We start from the raw sequence: 25,600 nt of genomic DNA, 5'->3' as shown, positions 1-25,600 counted from the left end.
ATTGGGACCCATTTGTCTAAATGCTAAGAGCTTATACACACAGCTTTATGCTTGATTTACAGGATGCGCTAAGAGACTAAACACACACACACAGTTACCAGTAAAGCCATTCCTCCAGGGAGTTTCTCTGTAGTTTTGAGAGAGACAGGGAAACGTCGGAGATGTGTTCAGTTCAGTAGACCGGGAGTCCGCTTCGCTCTCTCTCTCCTTCATCTCCCTCTCCATCTCTAAACTACGCATTCTGGATGCACTCCCAGTTGGCCAACGTCTCTCATATTTCTGATATAAAAAGCAGTAACTGCATCGGCAACAGCTGCAGAAAATTACTACTTCCTTGAATTTGTTACTCCTGTTAAGCCCCATGTACAATCCRCAGCATCTTCCTGAGGTCCTGAAGAGATATTAGTGGTCCCGCTCTTTTTCCTCCCCTCCCTCCCTCCATTCTTGTCCTTCATTGGAGTGTGCTAATTTCACTATGGACTGTAATTATTCTCCCCCACCAAAGCTGTCAGTTCTTCCCTTTTGTATCTTGCGTCCCCTTTTATTTCTCTCGTTTGTTTAAATTTGCCCCGCAGCCGACAGCCTACCTCTCTGCGCTTCCCCTGTCAGGGGTGGTTAGTCAGAAGGGCAAGGGAAGAGGAGAGAGGGAAATTTAAGGGCCAAGGCCGGTGCCTAAAGCCTAGTGGCTGCCGACTGGCACTCATTTACCGTTTACCACACACACACACTCACACTCAGCGCTTGATGGAGCAAGGGAGCAAAGAAAAACACTGGCATGGCATGCCGCAACACTGACATATGGCATACGAAACCACTAAGAGAGTACCTTTAGACAAACATATGGCTCGGCTTTGCCTGGATGCAACTCATCCCACCTCATTACTGCTCTCTCTACCACACAAAGGCATATTTTCCTGAGCTCTCCAACCCCCACAGTGTGGGAGAGGGAGAAACTTAACAGAAGGAAGTCTAAATCATTCATCATAGCTCAGCCCTCAAAAGGACCCAACACTTTCTTTTTGGCAGGAACTTCCAAAGTATATTTCAAGAGCAACCACCAACTGATGCACAAGAGCCTGACACTCCAAGACATTCAAGAGAAGACATGTTAAGGATCTGACAGAGTTTCTCTTCTTGTTTGAAGGGAAATAGAATAGGAGAGACAGGAAGTGGAGTCTGAGCAGTAAGTTTACCTGTCCCAMGACAGGACCCAGGAGGAGGTCCGGGAGCCGCCTGTCCTAACCTCACGATGGCCCGGATCACGCCCCCCATGTCCACCTTCTTCACGGCCTTGGAGATCTTGGACATCCCATTCTGTATGGAACGCCGTCTATCCGTCCGTCTGTAAGGAGAGAGASACTACAGTGTAAGAAATTTGAGCAGAAAAAGCCATTAACTTCAAAAGACCACCTTAAAACAACTKATTTACAAACATGATGGGCTCATTAAAATATCACACAGTCTAATCGATAGAAGACAACCCGGGTTTAGCCCGAGGGTTTCTATTTCGTAGCAGTCTTGTAATTTAAAAAATAATTTGCCTTCGATCTCCCTGCAAGTCACCTGGAGGGCGTTGTGTGGATCAGTGTGTCTGGGTGAAAAGCAAGGCCTTGGGAGAAGGACCCTTAGTACTCGCTGGATTTAGGGATTCTGAGATGAAACATGGGTTGCAGTCCAAATGTCTCCACTGTATCTAATCTGATACCACCACTGAACCAGTATATAGTATAGAACCATAGTAAGCTGTATGACTCATTACCATCATATGTCTCTGTACTGATCCCACCAGCAGAGGTAAAGGGGTCATTTGGAACCTAGCCAAGACAAGGTCAGGTGGATAAGCATCGTCACTCTACAGTAAGGGCAGAGAGGGGTCTTCTTGTTCATTCCACCTTCAAATGCATTTACCAAATTACCAGTCAATTAGTGGAGTGGGGAGAGTGGGCTGAACTCTGCTCCGCAGAAAGAGCCAGAACACATAAATAGCAAGCCTGTAGACTGTAATACCCACTTGGAAAAGACCACAAATGTAAAACRCAAAGATCAATGGGTGTACACAAGAGACAAGTAGGGAGCTAAGGTTTAGCTGGGTGAAATTGGGTGAGACCTGCATTCAATAAAAGTTAGAACTTCGAAGGAGTGGAGAGGAGACGTAAAAACAATTCCGTTCGTGTCTGCTCTTGTTGATCWAATTTTTTGCCCAATCTAAAAGACATAGCGGGGCACTTTTGGTGATCCAAAGAAGAAGTTACCAATGAGAAGTTGTTCTATATACTGCAGCTGGGTTTGTTTAAGGGCGATTTCAGCGTTACGGACTTCACATTTGCACGCAAAATCTAAACTTTAATGTCTCACGGAATGGTTAAGCAAAATAGAAATTAAACTCTGATGTATGTCGATAGGACCCCTTGAGGGAAGTGTACCGTGGCTTCAGAAAGTATTCACATCCATTGACTTCTTCCACATWCTGTTGTGTTACAAAGTGGGATTAAAATGTATTTAATTGTCTTCTGGTCAACGATCTACACAAAATACTCTAATTTCAAAGTGGAAGAAAAATTCTAAACATTTGAAAAAAAGAAAAACACTAATATACACTACATGACCAAGAGTATGTGGACACCTGCTCATAGAACATCTCATTCCAAAATCATGGGCATTAATATGGAGTTGAACCCTGAATGTTGGGCAATTAGGCCTGGCTCGCAGTCGGCATTCCAATTCATCCCAAAGGTGTTTGATGGGGTTGAGGTCAGGGCTCTGTGCAGGCCAGTCAAGTTCTTCCACACCGATCTCGACAAACCATGTCTGTATGGACCTCGCTTTGTGCACGGGAGCATTGTCATGCTGAAACAGGAAAGGGCCTTCCCCAAACTGTTACCACAATGTTGGAAGCACAGAATCGTCTAGAATGTAAATATGATTGTATGCTGTAGCGTTAAGATTTCCCTTCACTGGAACTAAGGTGCCTTGCCCGAAACATCAAAAACAGCCCCAGACCATTATTCCTCCTCCACCAAACTTTACAGTTGGCACTATGCATTCGGGCAGGTAGGGTTCTCCTGGCATCCACCAAACCAAGATTTGTCTGTAGGACTGCCAGAGGGTGAAGCGTGATTCGTCACTCCAGAGAACGTGTTTCCACTGCTCCAGAGTCCAATGGCGGCGAGCTTTACACCACTCCAACCAACATTGGCATTGCGCATTGGGATTTTAGGCTTGTGTGTAGCTGCTCGGCCATGGAAACCTATTTCATGAAGCTCCCGACAAACAGTTATTGTGCTGACGTTGCTTCCAGAGGTAATTTGGAACTTCGTAGTGAGTGTTGCAACAGAGGACAGACACACATATATATAATATATATTTTTACACATCTACCAATAGGTGGCCTTCTTTGCGAGGTATTGGAAAACCTTCCTGGTCTTTATGATTGAATCTGTGTTGGAATTTCACTGCTCGACTGAAGGACCTTACAGATAATTGTATGTGTGGGGTACAGAGATGAGGTAGACATTCAAAAATAATGTTATACACTTATTGCACACTGTGTGTCCATGTAACTTAWTATGCGACTTGTTATGCACGTTATTACTGCTGAACTTATTTAGTCTTGCCATGACAAACGGGTTGAATACTTGACTCAAGATATTTAAGCTTTTATTGTTTATTAATTTGTAAAAACTTCAAAACGACATAATGCCACTTTGTCATGGAATATTGTGTGTAGGCCKGTCACATTTTTTTGTTATTTGATCAATTTTAAATTCAGGCTGTAAGACAACCAAATGTGAAAAAGTCAAGGGGTGTGAATTCTTTCTGAAGGCACTGTGTACAGTATACCCAAATAAGCAGACTTCTAAATATTTGAGAAATTAAGCAAATAAGAAGTGTTATGGACGTTACATGAAACGGACAAGCTTTTTGGGGAGACTGAACACATTAGCAAAAGTCTGAGGTTGTAAGTCTTAGATCAAATCATGGATAGCAATTTCAAAAGGAATGGACATTCAAATGTCTTGGTCAAAATATATCATAACACATTTGTCATTTGGAAGGTTTTTAAAATGTCAGCAGATGGTATAGTACCTAGYATTGCATAATTACAGGTAGCCGGAATAGTATACAAGGCCATACACCAGTATTTCTTTTTCTATCTTTATACATATAAAAATGAACCTTTACCAGTTGAAGCTAGACACAAATCRGACTTTTTTGCATGATGATTTTTCTGAAATATTGTAACAAATTACACAAATTAGACAATATACAGTGGGATCCTAAATTATTCACACCCTTGATAAAGATGAGCAATAATGACTGTATAAAATAATTCAAATACTGAGATATATTTTCCCATTCTTTTCCATAAATTATTTCATACTAAAACAATTGCTCAGAGTAAGAGATTGTTGAAAAAGTAATACTTTTCCTCAAATGTAGGGGTCACCCCTAAAAGATCCTTAGAAAATAAGAAAATGTTTAGTATTTGGTCCCATATTCRTACAGTAGCATGCAATGACTACAAACTTGCTGGAAGCATTTGCAGCTTGTTTTGGTTGTGTTTCAGATCATTTGTGCCCAATAGAAATGAAAAATAATGTAGTGTCATTTTGGAGTCACTTTTATTATAAACAGGCTATTTCTAAACACCTCTACATTAAATGTGGATGCTACCATGATTACGGATGAGTGAGAAAGTTAGAGGTTCAAAGATCATACCCCCCAAGACATGCTAACCTCTCACCATTACCAATAACAGGGGAGATTAGCATGTCTTGGGCYTATGATCTTTGACCCTCTGTATGGATGTAGTCATTGCGTTATAGGAATATGGGACAAATACTAAACTTGACTATTTTTCAACTTTTAGGGGTGTTAATCATTTTGACCCCTACCTTTGAGGAAAAAAAGTATTTCTTGTTAAACAAAATCTCTTTCTGAGCAATTGTATTAGTATAACATATAATTTCCCCAAAATGTTGACCATACAATATAGCTCAGTATTGGAATCATTTATTTTATACAGTCATTATTGCTCATCTTTGTTAAGGGTGTCCCTAATTTCAACCCACTGTACATGTGCCTACTGTACACTACCAATCCACTTTTCTGGACACTGGATGAAGTCAATATATTTTGGGGAGCTTTCAGTTGAAAAAGACACTCCAGGACTATTCACAAATCGTTGATAAACACTTATCTAGTACTGCCACGTATGAGAAATTAATTTCAGCATACATTTTCCAAAATAAGATTATCAGTTACTTCAGTAAAAGTCTGATGAATACATTTCAGATAAAGCACACAAAATGTGGTGAATGCACATTGATGAAAAGAGAAAAAACAATTATAGACAATATTAAAACATCGATGAAAGCCAGCTTTACATAGAAAGTTTCAAGATGATTGAAAGTAAGGTGCACGTAAAAAAATATATATATATATATCCTCCAAAACATTATGGATGTTACACTGCCTGTCCCAGTCCCCTTTACAAGACTGTAGAACACACAAACAAAACTGAAGCGCCTTTGAGACTTGGCATCCTACTCTAACGGTCAAAATCCATAAAATGTCCTACGTAAACATTTAAAATAAAGCCTGAACTCTAACTGTACCTTAAGGACAATTATGAACTTGGTTTCATTCGGAAAATGCTAACTTTATTTGTGGATGCCTAGGTTGACTTTTCCACGGAATCGTCCTTAAATGAAAAGCAATTATGAGGCTTAGTAAGAATGTTAACGGAATTAAAACTGGGTCGCTAAGTGTGGGGCAACAAATATTATTTTGGTTTTAAGAACTCTGCTCTAGCCCTTGAAAATGTCAATTAGGTCAGCCACTACATTTCGGCAGTCAATTTCATGCTACTCACATAACGTGTAATTCCACTGTAAAATAATCATGTAGCAGTTCAAATTGATTAGAGAGCGAGTCAAAAAGAGAGGAGTCCAGCATTCATAGATGAGCAGGGTAATCTGCCCAATTTCAGGTGGGGAAAAAAAAGAAACMATCAAAGAAAAAGCAGAGAAATTAAAATAAATTAACAAAAAACTGCGGAAACTGACAAACTGCCTTAGAGTTATATTCCTTTATTTTTTATAAATGGACCACCATCCTAACACAAACGCAGACATGCAAGGCAAGATGTGGAATTATGGTAAAATACACTAGACAATCATTTGAAATGGCAGCAAATGTGGAGTTAGTACTCCAAATATGGGAGTTCGGAAATAACATTTGCAGTGTGAGGAAGTGACTGTGTCATGCTTTAATGCACCACGACCCAAGCCCGAGTATGAATAATGAAAACAGCAGTTCCCGCTAAAAATTAAATTGTTCATCAGAAGGCCAAGCACAGAGGGCTCATGAAGCACTGACCTAGATAACAGCAACAACATTTCACAATACTGTATTTTGCATTCCTAAATCATACCCCTCTTTGTAACTCAATATTCTCTAGAGATATGTAGCTGATACATTATTTGAAGGTGATATGTGTATTGCTATTTCTGCACCTGCTATGCTTCTAGAGCCAACCTACCATTGATGAGCATGCTAAAACACTCGAGACTGGATAATCAATAACAAATTAGGAATCGACTTTCTTTTCCTAGCCAAACATTGATCACAAAAGAAAGCATCAACCTCTTATTGAACAACAGTCAAATTGGGACATCATTTGAAGATATTTCCGCAAACACACAGAGGCTTGGGGCCTTGTACCCTCAGCCTTAGTAATCAGTCAAGGGACACAGGCCTTACATGTCCTCTGTCAAACATTGTGATGTTATGCACAGCAATGAATTGTCACAAAGTCAATAGAACCCCAATGAATCACACCATCGGTCTGGATGAGATTAATATAGTTTAGCKCGTCAATCAAATGCAAAGGAGGTCTTGAAGTTCTGATCAATACTGATAGGAACATAAACAAGATGAAGAACAAAGCTAAACATGTCATAATTATGATTAAAGCCGACACGTTCACAGAGAAAATTTGACTTACAAATTCACCTTTTCAAACTGAAAGACTATGGCCAGAGCTTACCCATGAGGTTGCACAACGGTTTAAATCAATGAGTCTTRGTTTTAGTCAAAGTATGATATATTTGGGCATGAAGTGAGAAATCCGAACTGCCCACTTCATGCAAATCCGTGTGAATGCAGTGCCTTTTCCTATGATACGGCATACAAATTATTTTTCAGCCTAAATTTCCTTTCAGGGCTGGGTTTTAATTTAAACTTTACCACACACCAGCATGTTTATTAATCAMWAACAGCTGCAAAGTTATTCCTCTTCACAACTGAGATGAGCCAAAGCCTTGTGTTCACTTGGCTGCCTGGAGAAAATTAAAAACGGGGGTGAAACTTGTGTTTTTGCACCTCCACTTATTCTTTACCCGAACATTTGTCAATGTTCACTTATTATWTTTTGCTAGTCTATTTTTATTTATATAATGTATACACACACTCCAGAGTGGCTCAGCTGTCTAAGGCACTGCATGCTAGAGGCGTCACTACAGACCTTGGTTCAATTCCAGGCTGTATCACAACCGGCCGTGATTGGGAGTCCCATAGGGCGGTGCACAATTGGCCCAGCATAGTCCAGGTTAGGGTTTGGCTGGGGTAGGCAGTCATTGTAAATAAAAATGTGTTCTTAACTGACTTGCCTAGCTAAAACTTCTAAAGGACTGGTGGCTCCCCTGCGGGACGGTTGAGCTAATGTAGGCTAATGGAATTAGCATGAGGTTGTCAGTAAAAAGAACATTTCCCAGGACATGGACATATCTGATATTGGCAGAAAACTTTCATTCTTGTTTATCCAACTGCACTGTCCAATTTACAGTAGCTATTACAGTGAAAGAATACCATGCTATTGTTTGAGGATAGTGCAAACTTTTGAACATGAAGTAATAAACAAATTAGGCACTTTTGGGCAGTCTTGATACAACATTTTGATCAGAAATACAATGGTTCATTGGATCAGTCTAAAGCTTTGCACATACACTGCTGCAATCTAGTGGCCAAAATCTAAACTGCACCTGGGTTGGCATAATACATTATGGCCTTTCTCTTGCATTTCAAAGATGGTGCAAAAAAAATACAAATGGTTGTTTTCTTCTTTGTATTATCTTTTACCAGAACTAATGTGTTATATTCTCCTACATTCATTTCACATTTCCACAAACTTCAAAGTGTTTCCTTTCAAATGGTACCAAGAATATGCATATGCTTGCTTCAGGGCCTGAGCTACAGGCAGTTAGATTTGGGTATGTCATTTTAGGCGAAAATTGAAAAAGAGGCCAATCCGTAAGAGGAATTACATATATATATTTTTTAAACACACTTAAGTGGCCAGTTTATTAAGTACACCCATCTAGTACCGGGTCGGACCCCCATGTAGCCATGAAGGGATGCACCTGGTCAGCAACGACTTTCAGATACGGTGTGGCATTCAGACGTTGCTAAATTGGTATTAAGGAACCCTAACGTGCTCCAGGAATACATTCCCCACACCATTACGCCACCAGCCTATACAATTGACATCACGCAGGATGGGGCCATGGACTCATGCTGTTTACACCAAATCCTGACTCTGCCATCAGCATGACGCAACAGAAACCGMGATTCGTCGGACCTGGCAATGTTTTTCCACTCCTCAACGGGGTGGTGTACCTAATAGACTTGCCAATGCGTGTATATGACCATTTTATAAATGGTATAATTGTGTGATATGATAGCATTTTGTTAACCTGCTCCCCCCAGTGCCCACAGAGGAATGGTTTTGACCACTAACATTGCTTCACTACACGCGCCACTGCTTTGATTGGTGTAACGTTAGCTAGAAACCACAAGTGTCTATCCAGATAATGAAAATGCACCTCGAAAGAAAATTCATGGAATTTGCAGCGTGCATGACCATGAGCAAAATCATTGTAGCCTATCATTTCACTTCCCCCATATGCACGGGCTGACTTGGCTTTGCTGTACCGCAGCKTGCCAGCCGCCTACCTACCAGAGGCTGCACTGTTTCCATAACAATAGAAAAACGCATATACGCCATCTTTCAATAGTTATCCAAATTTCCACGAGGAGGGTCATCTTATTCTTTCTAACTATCTATGGCGGATTCACYGCCACAATTTATGGAAGATGCCAAAACTTCAGATGACAATTGATGGCGAAGTCAAAGCTAATCCTGATAGGTATCAGTCTGGTGTTCTCTGTAATGACCTTAGTGATCACTGTTTTACAGCCTGTGTTTGTAATGGCTGCTCAGTGAAACTACCTGTCCTGATTTGTCATAGACGCTTGCTAAAAACCTTTAATGAGCAAGCCTTCCTTCATGAACTGGCTCTCGTTCAGGCAAATGAGAAATAAGTGCACTCACGCTATCCGGAAGGCCAAAGTTACMGTTAAAGACCTGGAGAATAAACCCTCTTCCTCACAGCTGCCCATGTCCCTTAATGTTGATGATGTGGTTGTTACTGACAAGAAGCACATGGCTGAGCTRTTTAAATCACCACTTCATTAAGTCAGGATTCTTATAACTCAGCCATGCCTCCTTGCACGTCCAACATTTCCTCATCTCCCACCCCTTTAATGCAACTATCCCCGATGCTTCTCACCCTGCTCCGCTACAAAGGTTCTCCCTGCAGGCAGTCACTGAGTCTGAGGTGCTAAAGGAGCTCCTTAAACTTGACCCCAAAAAAACAATCTGGGTCAGATGGTTTAGACCCTTTCTTCTTTAAGGTTGCTGCCCCTATCGACACCAAGCCTCTCTCTCCTTTCTGGGGAGGTTCCCATTGCTTGGAAGGCAGCCACAGTTCATCCTTTATTTAAAAGGGGGAGARCAAGCTGATCCTAATTGTTATAGGCCTATTTCTATTTTGCCCTGTTTATCAAGTGTTGGAAAAACTTGTCAATAATCAACTGACTGGCTTTCTTGATGTCTATAGTATTCTCCAGTGGTTTGGACTCGAGTCACAAATATGATGACTTGCAACTCGACTTTGACACCAATGACTCATGACTTGACCTTGAGCCTTATGACTCGACCTGACTTGATACCCTCCCCAAGCCCAAATATTTAACGGATTTAAGTTTGAATCGGACAGCAGCCAATCAAATTGTGCCAGCGTAGAAAAAGTTGTGCGTGGCAGTGCAGAGGAACGTCAGCGGGTGAATTCAGATTGAGCCATTAGAAAGATACCCTAAATTATAATTTTCGGATATAGACTACGCTGTAGTCAACAAAAAACGGATTGCAACTTGCAAAACATGTGGGGGAAAAATTACAGTGAGGAGCAACAACTTCCAACTTTGTTTGACATTTGAAGCTGCACAAAGAACGGTAAGTCGTGGCTAATATAGCCGACAGCTATATCTAACTTTGCTAGTATAGCATGTAGGCTAACATAACGTTAAATCAATGAGTCTCTACACAGTCAGCCAGTGTGGGAACGTGATCATTACACCCAAGATTGAGATAAGGCAAGAGTATGCTACTGCCCCCTCAATTATTTTTTTATATGCTTAAAGATTTGAACAAAACCAGATGAACAAACGTGTCACAKGTGAACCACAACAGTCTCCAATCTCACAGTTCATGGAGACCCGTGTAGGGCAGTACAGCATGAATCATCAACAGCAGAAAGCTTTCAACAATGCAATACTGTCTGACCTGGTTATCGATTGCAACTTGCCTCTGTCTATTGTGGAAAACAAGAGTTTGTCACTTTCTGTCAGTGGTTGACAGTAAGTACAGCCCAGTGTGTCGTAGAACATTGACATGAAAAAGTAGAGAACCTTGCTACAGAGAGACGTTCAAAACTGAACACAGCCCATGTTTCAGTCACAGTGGACATTTGGTCCTGTGACCGCTTCAAAAGGCCCACACATGGCCAAAAGAATCTGTGAGCAATTTGAGGCCATATGTGGTGAGTACAGCATTAAAGATAAATTGGGCTAAATCATTAYTGACAATGCTGCCAACATGAGAAAAGCATTCACAGTGTGCTTCCCCATTAAACAAGAAGATGAAGTACATGACAAAGATCACCTTGATGACCCAGAGCTCTGGAATGACCTAACCCTGGAAGACCAGCAAACAGTTGATGCTGCTGTGTCAAAAAAACAGCGCTTGCAGTGTTTTGCCCACACTCTCCAGCTGGTGGTGGGAGACGGCTTGAAAGAAACAAGTGAAGACTCCTCTTTCAAAGTTATCAAAAATCAGCTCACTGCTACATACAAGCAGAACATTCAAAGAGCTGTTTGAGGCTGAGTTTGGGGAAAGAGGCATCCCTGCTGCTGTCAACACAAGATGGAACTCAACACTGAGACAAGTGAAGGCAGTTGTCCAATGTGACCATCTAAAGCTCAGTCATGTTCTAGAAAAGGCTGGGCACAAGGAGTTGTTGTTCACAGTARGGGAGTGGAATAAGTTGAAGGAGTTGGTGGACATCCTGAAGCCATTTGGAGAAGCAGCAGATATGACACAGGGGGAGAAGAGTCACAATCAGTTCTGTTGTTCCCTCGGTCCTGTCCCTGAATCACCACCTGGAGCAGCGGAAGCCACAAGTCCATTTCCTGAGCGGCCTGGTCAGAAGTCTCCAGGCATCCCTGAACAAAAGTTCTCTTGGAATCTTCATCAATGTGAAAATGGCCAGGACACAAGATGGAATCACTGCCCCCTTTTCAGATCCAGTCTACCTCAAAGCAGTTGCCTTGGATCTGGCTTTCCTCTGATGTGGGTGGAGCACCATGTGCTGGTAGAGGAGGTGGCACAAATAGTGAAAGGTAAATATTGAGTTTAATGTAACTTCTCATAATTTAATCCAATTGACTGCAACAATAATACTTTTTCAGTTTAACCCACTGCATCGCCAATACCGGCCTTTTTGTTTCTGCTATGCTTTTACATGTTTTGCCAGAACTGATTCTGCAAGATGCTACAGGGACTGAGCAAGCTGTGCCTCTTGTTGATGAGGAAGAGCAAGAGGACCATAGTCTTGGACAAGAAGAARGGCTGTTTGCAGCATACTGTAAGAGGCAGAAGAAYGCTGTTGGGACCACTCCAGAACTACAGCTAAGTCACRACCTTGACATATGRGAAGGACAGAATGTCCTCTTGTTCTGGGCAATGAACAGGAAGGCTCTTCCTTCACTGTCCCGAGTGGCCATCAGGGTCTTGGCAGTGCCTGCCTCCAGTGCTCCAGTGGAGCYTGTCTTCAGCCATGGTGGCATCATACTGCGGCCTCATCGTGCACAAATGACTGACAGACTTTTATCGAATTTGGTCTTTTGCAAATGCAATGCATCATAGGGCCCGGAGATAAGAGAAAAAAATGAAACTTTATGCATTACACACACACGTTATCTCCATGTTCAGGTTTTATCTCCCATCTTTGGGATCTGTATTTTTTTCTCAGACATTCAGGCCAGTGTTCAAATTTTAGGCCTACTTGAAGTTGAGTATCAGTTGTTTAGATGTACCTTTTAATACATTATTGTAACTTTATGGCAGGATTGTTTTAGGTGTCTAGAGTATATCTGGAGAGAGAGAGAGAGAGAGCACTACAATATTTTGTTTTCTATTCTCATGGCTACCCATGTATTTCCATGGAAATAACGTTTTTGTGAAGTAATAAATATTTATAAAAGCATTCATGATTTGCATAAATGTAATATACTATTACTCTTGTTAAATATGAAATGATATTACATTTTGTGAAGAACACATTATGACTTGTTTCGGACTTGAGACGACTCGGACTTGCCTGTCTTGACTTGGGACTTGAGTGCTAAGACTTGAGACTTACTTGTGACTTGAAAAACAATGACTTGGTCCCATCTCTGGTATTCAATCTGGTTCCAGCTCAGGTAATGGATGTGTCACTGCAACCTTAAAGGTCGTCAATGATGTCACCATTGCCCTTCTAGGCAATATTYTGCTGCTATTTTTATGGACTTGGCCAAAGCTTTTGATACGGTAGACCATTCCATTCTTGTGGGCCGGCGAAGGAGTATTGGTGTCTCTGAGGGGTCTTTGGCCTGGTTTGCTAACTACCTCTCTCAAAGAGTGCAGTGTATAAAGTCTGAAAATCTGCTGTCTCAGCCACTGCCTGTCACCAAGGGAGTACCAAGACTCTACAACAAAGCTTTCTTAGTGTCCAACAAGCTTTCTCTACCCTTAACCTTGTTCTAAACACCTCCAAAACAAAGGTCATGTGGTTTGGTAAGAAGAATGCCCCTCCTCCCACAGGTGTTATTACTACCTCTGAGGGTTTAGTAGTCACCTCATGAGGTAGTCACCTCATACACGTACGGCTAGACGGTGCACTGTCCTTCTCTCAGCACATATCAAAGCTGCAGGCTAAAGTTAAATCTAGACTTGGTTTCCTCTATCGTAATTGCTCCTCTTTCACCCCAGCTGCCAAACTAACCKTGATTCAGATGACCATCCTACCCATGCTAGATTATGCAGATATCATTTATAGATCAGTAGGTAATGGTGCTCTCGAGCGGCTAGATGTTATTTACCATTCAGCCATCAGATTTGCCACCAATGCTCCTTATAGGACACATCACTGCACTCCATTCTCCTCTGTAAACTGGTCATCTCTGTATACCTGTCGCAAGACCCACTGGTTGACCTCACTCCCCCTTATCTGAGATATCTACTGCAGCCCTCATCCTCCACATAAAACACCCGTATTGCCAGTCACATTCTGTTACAGGTCCCCAAAGCACACACATCCCTGGATCCCTCCTCTTTTCAGTTCGCTGCAGCTAGCGACTGGAACGAGCTGCAACAAACACTCAAACTGGACAGTTATATCGCAATCTTTTCATTCAAAGACTCAATCATGGACACTCTGACAGTTGTGGCTGATTTGTGTGATGTATTGTTGTCCCTACCTTCTTGACCTTTGTGCTGTTGACTGTGCCCAATAATGTTTGTACCAGGTGTTTTGTGCTGATACCATGTTGTTGTTATGTGCTTTGCTGCCTTGCTATGTTGTCGTCTTAGGTAGGTCTCACTTTATGTAGTGTTGTCTCTTGTTGTGATGTTTTGTCCTATATTTATTTTTTATTCCCAGGACCCCGCCTTTTGCCTTTTGGTAGGCCGTCATTTAAATAAGAATTTGTTCTTAACTGGACTTGCCTAGTTAGATAAAGGTTAAATAATAAAAATCTACCACTGCTGGCCACTGGGCTTCCTCTCAACACCATATTTGGTAGTGAGTGGAAACGTCTAGCAGACGCTTCACATTTATACATCCGGTGAAATATCTGTCTTAATGCTCCATCTGTGTAGATAAGGTTAGCTATCATACTAGCTAGCCCCACTGACAGGTGTCAGTGCCCTGTGTGTTGATGTAATCAACTCCAAAACAATTTGTAATATGTATCAGTAGCCTCGTCATTTTCAGAGATCAAATAAAATGTCATTGGTCACAAACACATGGTTAGCAGATGTTAAAGAAAGTGTAAAACTGCTTGTACTTCTAGTTCCGACTATGCAGTAATATCTAACAAGTAATCTAACAAATACACAACAACTACCTATATACACACGTAAAGGGATGAATAGAATGCAGTGGGCAAAAAAGTATTTAGTCAGCCACCAATTGTGCAAGTTCTCCCACTTAAAAAGATGAGAGGCCTGTAATTTTCATCATAGGTACACTTCAACTATGACAGACAAAATGAGAAAAGAAATCCAGAAAATCACATTGTAGGATTTTTTTATGAATTTATTTGCAAATTATGGTGAAAATAAGTATTTGGTCACCTACAAACAAGCAAGATTTCTGGCTCTCACAGACCTGTAACTTCTTTCTTTAAGATGCTCCTCTGTCCTCCACTCGTTACCTGTATTAATGGCACCTGTTTGAACTTGTTATCAGTATAAAAGACTGTCCACAACCTCAAACAGTCACACTCCAAACTCCACTATGGCCAAGACCAAAGAGCTGTCAAAGGACACCAGAAACAAAATTGTAGACCTGCACCAGGCTGGGAACTTTTTGTAAACTCAACTCGTCGTGTTTGGAGGACAAAGAATGCTGAGTTGCGTCCAAAGAACACCATACCTACTGTGAAGCATGGGGGTGAAACATCATGCTTTGAGGCATGTTTTTTCTGCAAAGGGACCAGGACGACTGATCCGTGTAAAGAAAGAATGAATGGGTCATTATCGTGAGATTTTGAGTGAAAACCTCCTTCCATCAGCAAGGGCATTGTAGATGAAACGTGGCTGGGTCTTCAGCATTACAATGATCCACAACACACACCGCCCGGGCAACGAAGGAGTGGCTTCGTAAGAAGCATTTCAAGGTCCTGGAGTGGCCTAGCCAGTCTCCAGATCTCAACCCATAGAAAATCTTGGGAGGAATGTGAAAGTCCGTGTTGCCCAGCAACACCCCAAAACATCACTGCTCTAGAGGAGATCTGCATGGAGGATGGGCCAAAATACCAGCAACAGTGTGTGAAAACCTTGTGAAGACTTACAGAAACGTTTGACCTCTGTCATTGCCAACAAAGGGTATATAACAAAGTAATTGATAACTTTGTTATTGACCAATACTTATTTTCCACCATAATTTGCAAATAAATTCATTTAAAAAATCATTCAATGTGATTTTCTGGATTTATTTTCTCATTTTGTCTGTCATAGTTGAAGTGTACCTATGATGAAAATTAAAGGCCTCTCTCATCTTTTTAAGTGGGGGAACTTGCACAATTGGTGGCTGACTAAATACTTTTTTGCCCCACTGTATGTACATATAAATATATGGTTGAGCGATGGCAGTGCGGCAGGCAAGATGCAGTAGATGGTGTAGAACACAGAATATACAGTTGAAGTCGAAGTTTACATACACCTTAGCCAAAATACATTTAAACTTAGTTTCAACCAATTCCTGACATTTAATCCTAGTAAAAATTCCCTGTCTTAGGTCAGTTAGGATCACCACTTAATTTTAAGAATGTGAAATGTCAGAATAATAGTAGAGAATTATTTCTTTCAGCTTTTATTTATTTCATCACATTCCCGTGGGTCAGAAGTTTACATACACTAAATTAGTATTGGTAGCATTGCCTTTAAATTGTTTAACTGGGGGTGAAATGTTTTGGGTAGCCTTCCACAAGCTTCCCACATAAAGTTGGGTGAATTTGGGCCCATTCCTCCCGACAAAGTGGGTGGAAATTAGTCAGTTTTGTAGGCCTCCTTGCTCGCACACACTTTTCAATTCTGCCCACTAATTTTCTATAGGCTTGAGGTCAGGGCTTTGTGATGGCCCATCCAATACCTTGACTTTGTTGTCCTTGAGCCATTTTGCCACAACTTGGAAGTATGTTTGGGGTCATGTCCATTTGAAGATCCATTTGCAACCAAGCTTTAACTTCCTGACTGATGTCTTGAGATGTTGCTTCAATATATCCACACATTTTCCTTCATGATGCCATCTATTTTGTGAAGTGCACCAGACCTTCCTGCAGCAAAGTACCCCACAACATGATGCTGCCACCCCCCGTGCTTCACGGTTGGGATGGTGTTCTTTGGCTTGCAAGCCTCCACCTTTTCCCTCCAAACATAACGATGGTCATTATGGCCAAACATTATATTTTTTGTTTCATCAGACAGAGGACATTTCACCAAAAAAGTACAATCTTTGTCCCCATGTGCAGTTGCAAACCGAAGTCTGGCTTATGGCGGTTTTGGGGCAGTGGCTTCTTCCTTGCTGAGCGCCTTTCAGGTTATGTCGATAATAGGACTCGTTTTACTTGGATTATAGATACTTTTGTACCCGTTTCCTCCAGCATCTTCACAGGGTCTTTTGCTGTTGTTCTGGGATTATCACTTTTCACACACCAAAGTACATTCATCTCTAGGAGACAGAACGCGTCTCCTTCCTGAGCGGTATGACGGCTGCGTGGTCCCATGGTGTTTATACTTGCGTACTATTGTTTGTACAGATGAATGAGGTCCCTTCAGGCATTGGAAATGCTCCAAGGATGAACCAGACTTGTGGAGGTCTAGCAATTTTTTTTCTGAGGTCTTGGCTGATTTCTTTTTGATTTTCCATAATGTCAAGCAAAGAGGCACTGTTTGTTGAAGGTAGGCCTGAAATACATCCACAGGTACACCTCCAATTGACTCAAATAATGTAAATTAGCTTATCAAAGCTTCTAAAGCCTTCAATGAATTATAGTGAAAATCTGTCTGTAAACAATTGTTAGACAAATTACTTGCGTCACGCACAAAGTAGATGTCCTAACTGACTTGGCAAAACTATAGTTTATTAACAAGAAATTTGGGTAGTGGTTTGAAAAAATAGTTTTAATGACTCGAACCTAAGTGTATGTAAACTTCCGACTTCAACTGTACATATGAGATGGGTAATGTAGGATATGAAAACATGATTAAAGTGCCGTTATTATAAGTGACTAGTGTTCCATTTATTTATGTGGCCAGAGACGTGAGTCTGTATAATGGCAGCAGCCTCTGTGCTAGTGATGGCTATTTAACAGTCTGATGGCCTTGAGATAGACGCTGTTTTTCAGTCTGTCAGTCCCAGCTGTGATGCACCTGTACTGACCTTGCCTTCTGGATGATGCGGGTGAACAAGAAGTGGCTCGGGTGGTTGTTGTTCTTGATTTATCTTTTTGGCATTCCTGTGACATTGGTACTGTAGGTGTCCTGGAGGGCAGGTAGTTTGCCCCCAGTGATGCGTTGTGCAGACTTCACCACCCTCTGGAGAGCCTTGCGGTGATACAGCCCGACAGGATGCTCTCAATTGTGTATTGCTTAAAGTTTGTGTGTTTAGAAGACAAGCCAAAGAACAGGTTGAAGAGGCGCTGTTTCGCCTTCAGCACCCCGGTCTGTGTTGGTGGACCATTTCAGTTTGTCCGTGATGTGTACGCCGAGGAACTTAAAACTTTCCACCTTCTCCATACCTGTCCCGTCGATGTGGATTGACACCACACTCCGAGGACCCTCACCTCCTCCCTGTAGGCCGTCTCGTTGTTGTTGGTTATCAGGCCTACCACTGTAGTGTTGTCTGCAAACTTGATGATTGAGTTTGATAGTGTTGCATGGCCACGCAGTCATGGGTGAACAGGGAGTACACAGGAGAGGGCAACCTTATGGGGCCCCAGTGTTGAGGATCAGCAGGGTGGAGATGTTGCCTACCTTCACCACCTGGGGGTGGCCCGTCAGATAGTCCAGGARCCAGTTGCACAGGGCGGGGGTCGAGACTCAGGYTCTCAAGCTTAATGACGATTTGAGGGTACTATGCTGTTAAATGCTGAGCTGTAGTCAATGAACAGCATTATTGCATATGTATTCCTCTTGTCCAGATGGGAGATGGCAGTGTGATGGCGATTGTGTCGTTAGTGGACCTATTGGGGCGGTAAACAAATTGGAGCGGGTCTAGGGTATCAGGTAGGGTGGAGGTGATATGATCCTTGACTAGTCGCTCAATGCATGATGACAGACGTGAGTGCATTTTTGCTTTCATGGAAACAGGATCAATGGTGGCCATCTTGAATGTGGGGACAGCAGACTCGGATACGGATTGATTGAATATGTCCGTAAACACACCAGCCAGCTGGTCTGCGCATGCTCTGAGGATGCGGCTCGGGATGCCGTCTGGGCCGGCAGCCTTGCGAGGGTTAACACGTTTAAATGTTTTACTCATGTTGGCCACGGAGGAGGAGAGCCCACAGGCTTTGCTAGCAGGCCGTGTCAGTGGCACTGTATTGTCCTCAAAGCGAGCAAAGAAGTTGTTTAATTTGTCTGGGAGCAAGACGTCGATGTCCGCGACGGGACAGGTTTTCTTTTTGTAATCCGTGATTGTCGTAGACCCTGCCACATACGTCTCGTGTTTGAGCCGTGAAATTGCGACTCTACTTTGTCTCTATACTGACGCTTTGCTTGTTTGAATGCCTTGCGGAGGGAATAGCTGCACTGTTTGTATTTTGGTCATGTTTCCGGTCGCCTTGCCATGACTAAAAGCGGTGGTTCGCGCATTCAGTTTTGCGCGAATGCTGCCATCAATCCACGGTTTCTGGTTAAGGAAAGTTTTAATAGTCACAGACGGTACGACATCTCCGATGCACCTGCTAATAAACTCTTTCACCGAGTCAGCGTATACATCAATGTTGTTGTCTGAGGCTATCAGAAACATATCSCAGTRCACGTGATCGAAGCAATCTTGAAGCGTGGAATCRGATTGGTCAGACCAGCGTTGTATTGACCTGAGCACGGGCGTTTCCTGTTTAAGTTTCTGTCTAGGCTGGGAGCAACAAAATGGAGTCATGGTCAGACTTGCCGAAGGCAGGGCGGGGGAGGGCTGACTGAGAACGGACAGCTATTTGACACAGATGGCATCGTCTATCTGAAACAACAAACCTGCCATGTAAAACAAATGAGATGGCACCTAACATATGCTGTAAGGCAGGGGTGTCAAACTCATTCCACGGAGGGCCTAGTGTCTGCAGGTTTTTGGTTTTTCCTTTCAATAAAGCCCTAGACAACCAGGTGTGGGGAGTTCCTAACTAATTAGTGATGTTAATTCATCAATCAAGTACAAGGGAGGAGCGAAAACCCGCAGACACTCGGCCCCCCGTGGAATGAGTTTGACACCTGTGCTGTAAGGCCTTGATTTTGTCAAAATATTATGATATGTCTTATAATGTCTAGTTAGAAGACAACTGTTCGGGTTTGCATTTTTCACACATTAGCATTCACTCCTTAAAACTCCACAGCCCCGTAGCTGAATTTCGATTTCAGTCAAGTCAAAGTGTCAGGCATTCTGAAGGCCAGACAAAGAACTCAATAAGTAAAGTCTTGGAGAAATGCTCACAAAATGCTAACTGACAATGTCTAGACAAGGCTATACAGTAGATCACTCTACCAAGCCCAAACTTAATATTGATAAAGCTGAAATCTCAAAATAGTGATCATGTCAGGCAGCTGCTGCTAAAACTGGCTAGAAACTGGGCTGACGGGCCTCTGATCATTTCCAGGGGCCTCATTTATAAAACCATGCTTAGGTACAAATATACCCCAAAATGTGTGTGCGCGCCAGTTCATGCAAAAGTTGGCATTTATACAAATTTTACTTGACGTAAGAATGGGCTCACCTCACAGCAAACTTTAGACCATGCGTACTCACATCTGCTAGTGGTTGAAATATTGTATTGCAAGCTGGAAAGTAAGTATTTTGTGCAAAATGGGGTTATAAAAGCTTATTCATACAAAAAACAAAAACAGAAAAAAACAAGAACGCAGCAATTTACCACTAGTGAGAAGAGCGAAGATCTAAAATAATTATACGTAGGAATCTTTTTCATAACCATTGCAMAATATATTCCTCACCTTTTCTGGCTGTGATGGGTTCATATTCCCAAAMAAGCCATAGCCTTCAACAAATGACCATGTGCATCTCTCATTTAATTGGACCCTAGTAGCTTAGTAAATAGGTCTAGCCTATATTTACTTCAAGTTTAATATCATAGGCAGCGCAGTTTATAATACCGATATACAGTTGAATTTAACAGCTGATCTATACTGAACAAAACACTATTTTTATTTATATATATATATATATATATCACACACACAAAAGTATGTGGACATCCGTTCAAAGTTAGTGGATTCAGCCGCACCCATTACTGACGTGTGTCAAATCGAGCACACAGCCATGCAAACTCCATAGACAAACATTGGCAGTAGAATGGCTTTACTGAAGAGCTCAGTGACTTTCTGTAAGAGCTGTTATTGTTTAGTGGAAACATCTAAGAGCAACAACGGCTCAGCCGCGAAGTGGTAGGCCACACAAACTCACAGAATGGGACCGCTGAAGCGRYCAGRGCGTAACAATCGTCTGTCCTRYGTTGCAACACTCACCACCGAGTTCCAAACTGCCTCTGGAAGTAACGTTAACACAAGAACTGTTCGTCAGGAGCTTCATGAAATTGGTTTCCATAGTCGAGCAGCCGCACACAGGCCTAAAATCACCATGCGCAATGCCAAGCGTCGGCTGGAGCAGTAAAAAGCTCGCCACCATTGGACTCTGGAGCAGTGGAAACGCGTTCTCTGGAGTGATGAATCACTCTTCACCATTTGGCAGTCAGATGGATGAATCTGGGTTTGACGGATGCCAGGGGAACACTACCTGCCCGAATGCATAGTGCCAAGTTTGGAGGAATAATGGTCTGGTTCTCATGGTTCGGGCAAGGCCCCTTAGTTCCAGTGAAGGGAAATCTTTACTCTACAGCACTGACAATTCTGTGCACAAATCGAGGTCCATACAGAATGGGTTTGTCGAGATCGGTGTAAAGAACTTGACTGGCCTGCACAGAGCCCTGACCTCAACCCCATCAAACAACTTTGGGATGAATTGGAACGCCGACTGCGAGCCAGGCCTAATCGCCCAAAATCAGTGCCCGACCTCACTAATGGTCTTGTTGCTGAATGGAAGCAAGTCCCCGCAGCATTGTTCCAACATCTAGTGGAAAGCCTTCACAGAAAAGTGGAGGCTGTTATAGCAGCAAAAGGCAGGGGACCAACTCCATATTAATGCCCATGATTTTGGAATGAGATGTTCGATGAGCAGGTGTTAACATATTTTTGGTCATGTAGTGTATAAACGCAACATGTACAGAGTTGGCCCCATGTTTTATGAGCTGAAATAAAATATCCCAGAAATGTTCCATATGCAAAAAAAAGCTAATTCCTGTAACATTGTGTAAACATTTGTTTACATCCCGGTTAGTGAGCATTTCTCCTTTGCCAAGATAATCCATCCACCTGACAGATGTGGCATATCAAGAAGCTGATTATACAGCATGATCACACAGGTGCATCATGTGCTGGGGACAATAAAAGGCCACTAAAATMTGCAGTTTTGTCACACGCCGCCACTGAAGTTGAGGGAGCATGTAATTGGCATGCTGACTGCAGGAATGTCCACCAGAGCTATTGCCAGASAATTTAATGTTAATTTCTCCATCATAAGCCGCCTCCAACATTGTTTTAAAGAATTTGGCAGTACGTCCAACCATACTCAAAACAACCGCAAACCAGGCTGGGCCTGGCTCCCAATTGGTGGCCCTATGCCCTCCGAGGCTCACCCATGGCTGCGCCCCTGCCCAGTCAAGTGAAATCCATATAGGGCCTAATGAATTTATTTCAATTGACTGATTTCCTTCTATGAACTGTAACTCAGTAAAATATTTTTAATTGTTGCTCGTTGCATTTATACTGTATTTTTGTTCAGGGTACATTGAACTAGGGCTATGTATGCTATTGTAAGTACTCTAATAGCATTTTTTTTGAGTCGCCTACAATGTTTCAGAATTCGTGGGCAATCCATTATATTTAGGTTGGGGGGGGAATAGTCGATGCAAAACATTGAATTCCAACGTTCTGCTAACAGTGTCTGAAAGAGAAAACAGTCCTCATCRAGATACAGCATAAATTACTGATAAAGATTCTCACACACACACACAAAAAGTGGAAATGTCATAATTAAGTCAATAAGTTTTCAAAAACGCTTTGTAAATGGCAAGCGTAAATAAGTTCAAAAATAAAAATGTACTTAAGTTGCATGGACTCAACAAGTGTTTAACACGATTTTTTTTAACGACTACCTAAAAATGTTGTATCCCACACATACAATTATCTGTCAAGACCCTCAGTCAAACAGTGAATTTAAAACCGATTCAACCACAAAGACCTGGGAGGTTTTTCAATGTCTATCAAAGACTTGCACCTATTGGTAGTTGTGTGAAAATAAAATAAAAAGCAGACATTGAATATCCCTTTGAGCATGGTGAAGTTATTAWATTACACTTTGGATAGTGCATCTATACACCCAGTCACTACAAAGACACAGGRGTCCTTCCTAACTCAGTTGTCGAAGAGGAAGGAAACCGCTCAGGGATTTCAACATGAAGCCAATGGTGACTAAAACAGTTAGAACTTAAATGGCTGTGATAGTTTTAACCTGAGGATGGATCAACAACATTTTAGTTACTCCACAATACTAATTGACAGAGTGAAGAGGAAGCCTGTATATCATTTTTTTTAAATACCCAAAATGCATCCTGTTTGTAACAAGGCACTAAAGTAATACTGCAAAAAAAATGTGGCAAAGCAATTCACGCTTTTGTCCTGAATACAAAGTGTTATGTTTGGGGCAAATCCAATAAAACACATTACTGAGTGCCACTCTCCATATTTTCAAGCATAGTGGTGGCTGCATCATGTTATGGGTATGATTGTAATTGTTAATGACTGGGAAGTTTTTCAGGATAAAAAATAAACTGAATGGAGCTAAGTACAGGCAAAATCCTAGAGGAAAACCTGGTTCAGTCTGCTTTCCACCAGACACAGGGAGATTAATTCATGTTACAGCAAGACAGTAACCGAAAACACAAGGACAAATCTACAATGGAGTTGCTTACCAAGAAGACAGTGAACGTTCCTGAGTGGCCGAGTTACAGTTGACTTAAAATCTACATGAAAATCTATAGCAAGACCTGAAAATTGTAGTCTAGCAATGAACAACATCCAATTTGACAGAGCTTTAAGAATTTTGAAGATGTGGCAAGCTCAGAGACTTACCCTGAAAGACTCCGCTGCAATTGCTGCCAAAGGTGCTTCTACAAAGTTCTGACTCAGGGGTGTGAAAACTTGTGTAAATGAGATCTGTATTTCTTTCAAAATAAAWMTGCTAAAATGTCTACAAACATGTTTTCCCTGTCATTGTGGAGTATTGGGTGTACATGGGTGAAATAAAATGTTATGCAAGCTATACCACAACAAAATGTGAAGGTACTGGAAATATTTAATTCGTATTTTGCGTGTCATGGCATAACGTCAATAGTTCCAAATTATACAGCAAATAAAGGCCGTTGTCACCATAAAAGMTGGAGTATCAATGCTCGTTCCCACGCACACAGTTTTACAACCTGTCTGATTTATTACGGAAAACATGCGTATGAATGGCATGCGCCAAGTAAATAAACCTCAATATTTTGGTAGGTGCGCAGACTTTTCTGAAAAGGTGTACGCAGAAGTTCAGTGCGAKATTTACTCCGCGGTTATAAAACGAGGCCTCGGGGGCGGCTCAGTTGACATCTGCAGCGCTGTGCATGTTGTTTCAATTACCTMAACAAGCCCATGGGGTCCTGTTCAGACCTAATATTATAAATAGGGGTGCACGTTATGCGTGTATTCTTTAGCCGGATTCTGTTGCAAAATGTTTTTCACTTGAAACAGTTTACTCCAAACGGAAAACGTTTAGCAAAGAAAACTAGTTTCTATAGGACAAATTCAGGTAGGTCCCTCCCCGTTTCGTTTGCTCCACAAAACGGTAAACGGTTTCTGTTGCAAAACGTTTAACAGACCAAATGTTTTGCAACGGAATCCGACTAATGGAAACACCTCAGGCTTCCTCGTCTCCTTTGCCTCATATACACTGACGAGAATGAGCATGGAAYCAGAGAAAAGCTCATTCCCAATAGGCATCCACCATTGCCAATGTTATCAGATGAGTGCAGAATGAAGGAAAGACGACAAGGACAGTTACTGAGACGGGAGAGGTGGTTCGTTCTTGTGCAAATGCCATTCTGTATTCCCTTCAGTTCTTCTTAAACGGAAGACATAACTAGTACATTGCTGTACTGGAGAGTTCGAGTGACGTCACGGTGATCGAAGATTTGACGTCTGTAAAGTGTGGTGTTTTATTTGATTATTGACAAACCATGCACTTAACTACTCGTCAAAGCAACTGAAACACGGTGGTCCTGTTAATTCCTGGCCGGCACACGAAACCAACATTAGAAGGGTGATTTCAAAACAGTTTGAGCATCAGTGCAAAGACGCACACAACATTTAGCTAATATCCTCTTTTTGCTAGTTAGTGTGAGCTCGTACTAGTTACATTGCAGAATAGGAGCTAACGTTAGGTAAATAGTATACACATTAAAACAAGATGACAAACTGTAAAGACTAATCTCGCTAGCAGACACAGATGAAAGAAGAAAAAAAAAGTCCCCTTTACCGTACCTTTCCGTTATTCAATGCTCAAAGCAGACACCTTCACCTAATGCTCAGGGCGCAGCCATTTTGAATTAACCTGAAACACTCACTGGTGAGCGCMCCACCAACAATGCTGCCACCTAATGTGTTGGAGGGAAACTGAAGAATAGCATTGCAGGCAAGAGCATTCAGCAGAGCAGAGGAACGCTAAAACGTGTTACTTTGAGCTGAGCAAGATCACTGAGCTTTACAATAGGTGCTATCAAATCAAGAATATATAAGTATTTTCATATACATGCTCATTCAAAAAACGACTATAGGATATAGTTATAAAAATTACTGCACTGTTGGGGCTAGAAACAAGCATTTCGCTACAATCCGCAATAACATCTGCTAAACACGTGTATGTGACTAATAACATGTGATAGGCGAATGGGCTCATTGTAATTGCTGGAATGGAATAATTAAATRCAAATTAGTTGTTAATCTCTTAACTGCACTATGCCAAAATCTTTTCGCTTTCAAGTAGAATTATAA

The 25,600-nt window shown here is 41.8% G+C and overlaps 1 long non-coding RNA gene across 1 annotated transcript in view; it reads right to left on the bottom strand.

Moving 5' to 3' along the window:
* Window positions 1–25,177, bottom strand: part of LOC112081127 (uncharacterized) — a 68,488-nt gene extending 43,311 nt beyond the window's left edge. The window contains exons 1-2 of the long non-coding RNA XR_002896337.2: window positions 25,091–25,177; window positions 1,194–1,342 (exon numbers count right to left, since the gene is read on the bottom strand). This is a non-coding gene — a long non-coding RNA (uncharacterized lncRNA). The remainder of the gene's footprint in view (window positions 1–1,193; window positions 1,343–25,090) is intronic.
* Between the last annotated feature and the right edge of the window lie 423 nt (window positions 25,178–25,600).

Source organism: Salvelinus sp. IW2-2015, linkage group LG8, assembly GCF_002910315.2.
Source record: "Salvelinus sp. IW2-2015 linkage group LG8, ASM291031v2, whole genome shotgun sequence".
Lineage (NCBI taxonomy): Eukaryota > Metazoa > Chordata > Actinopteri > Salmoniformes > Salmonidae > Salvelinus > Salvelinus sp. IW2-2015.
This window is presented reverse-complemented; position numbering and strand designations above follow the sequence as displayed.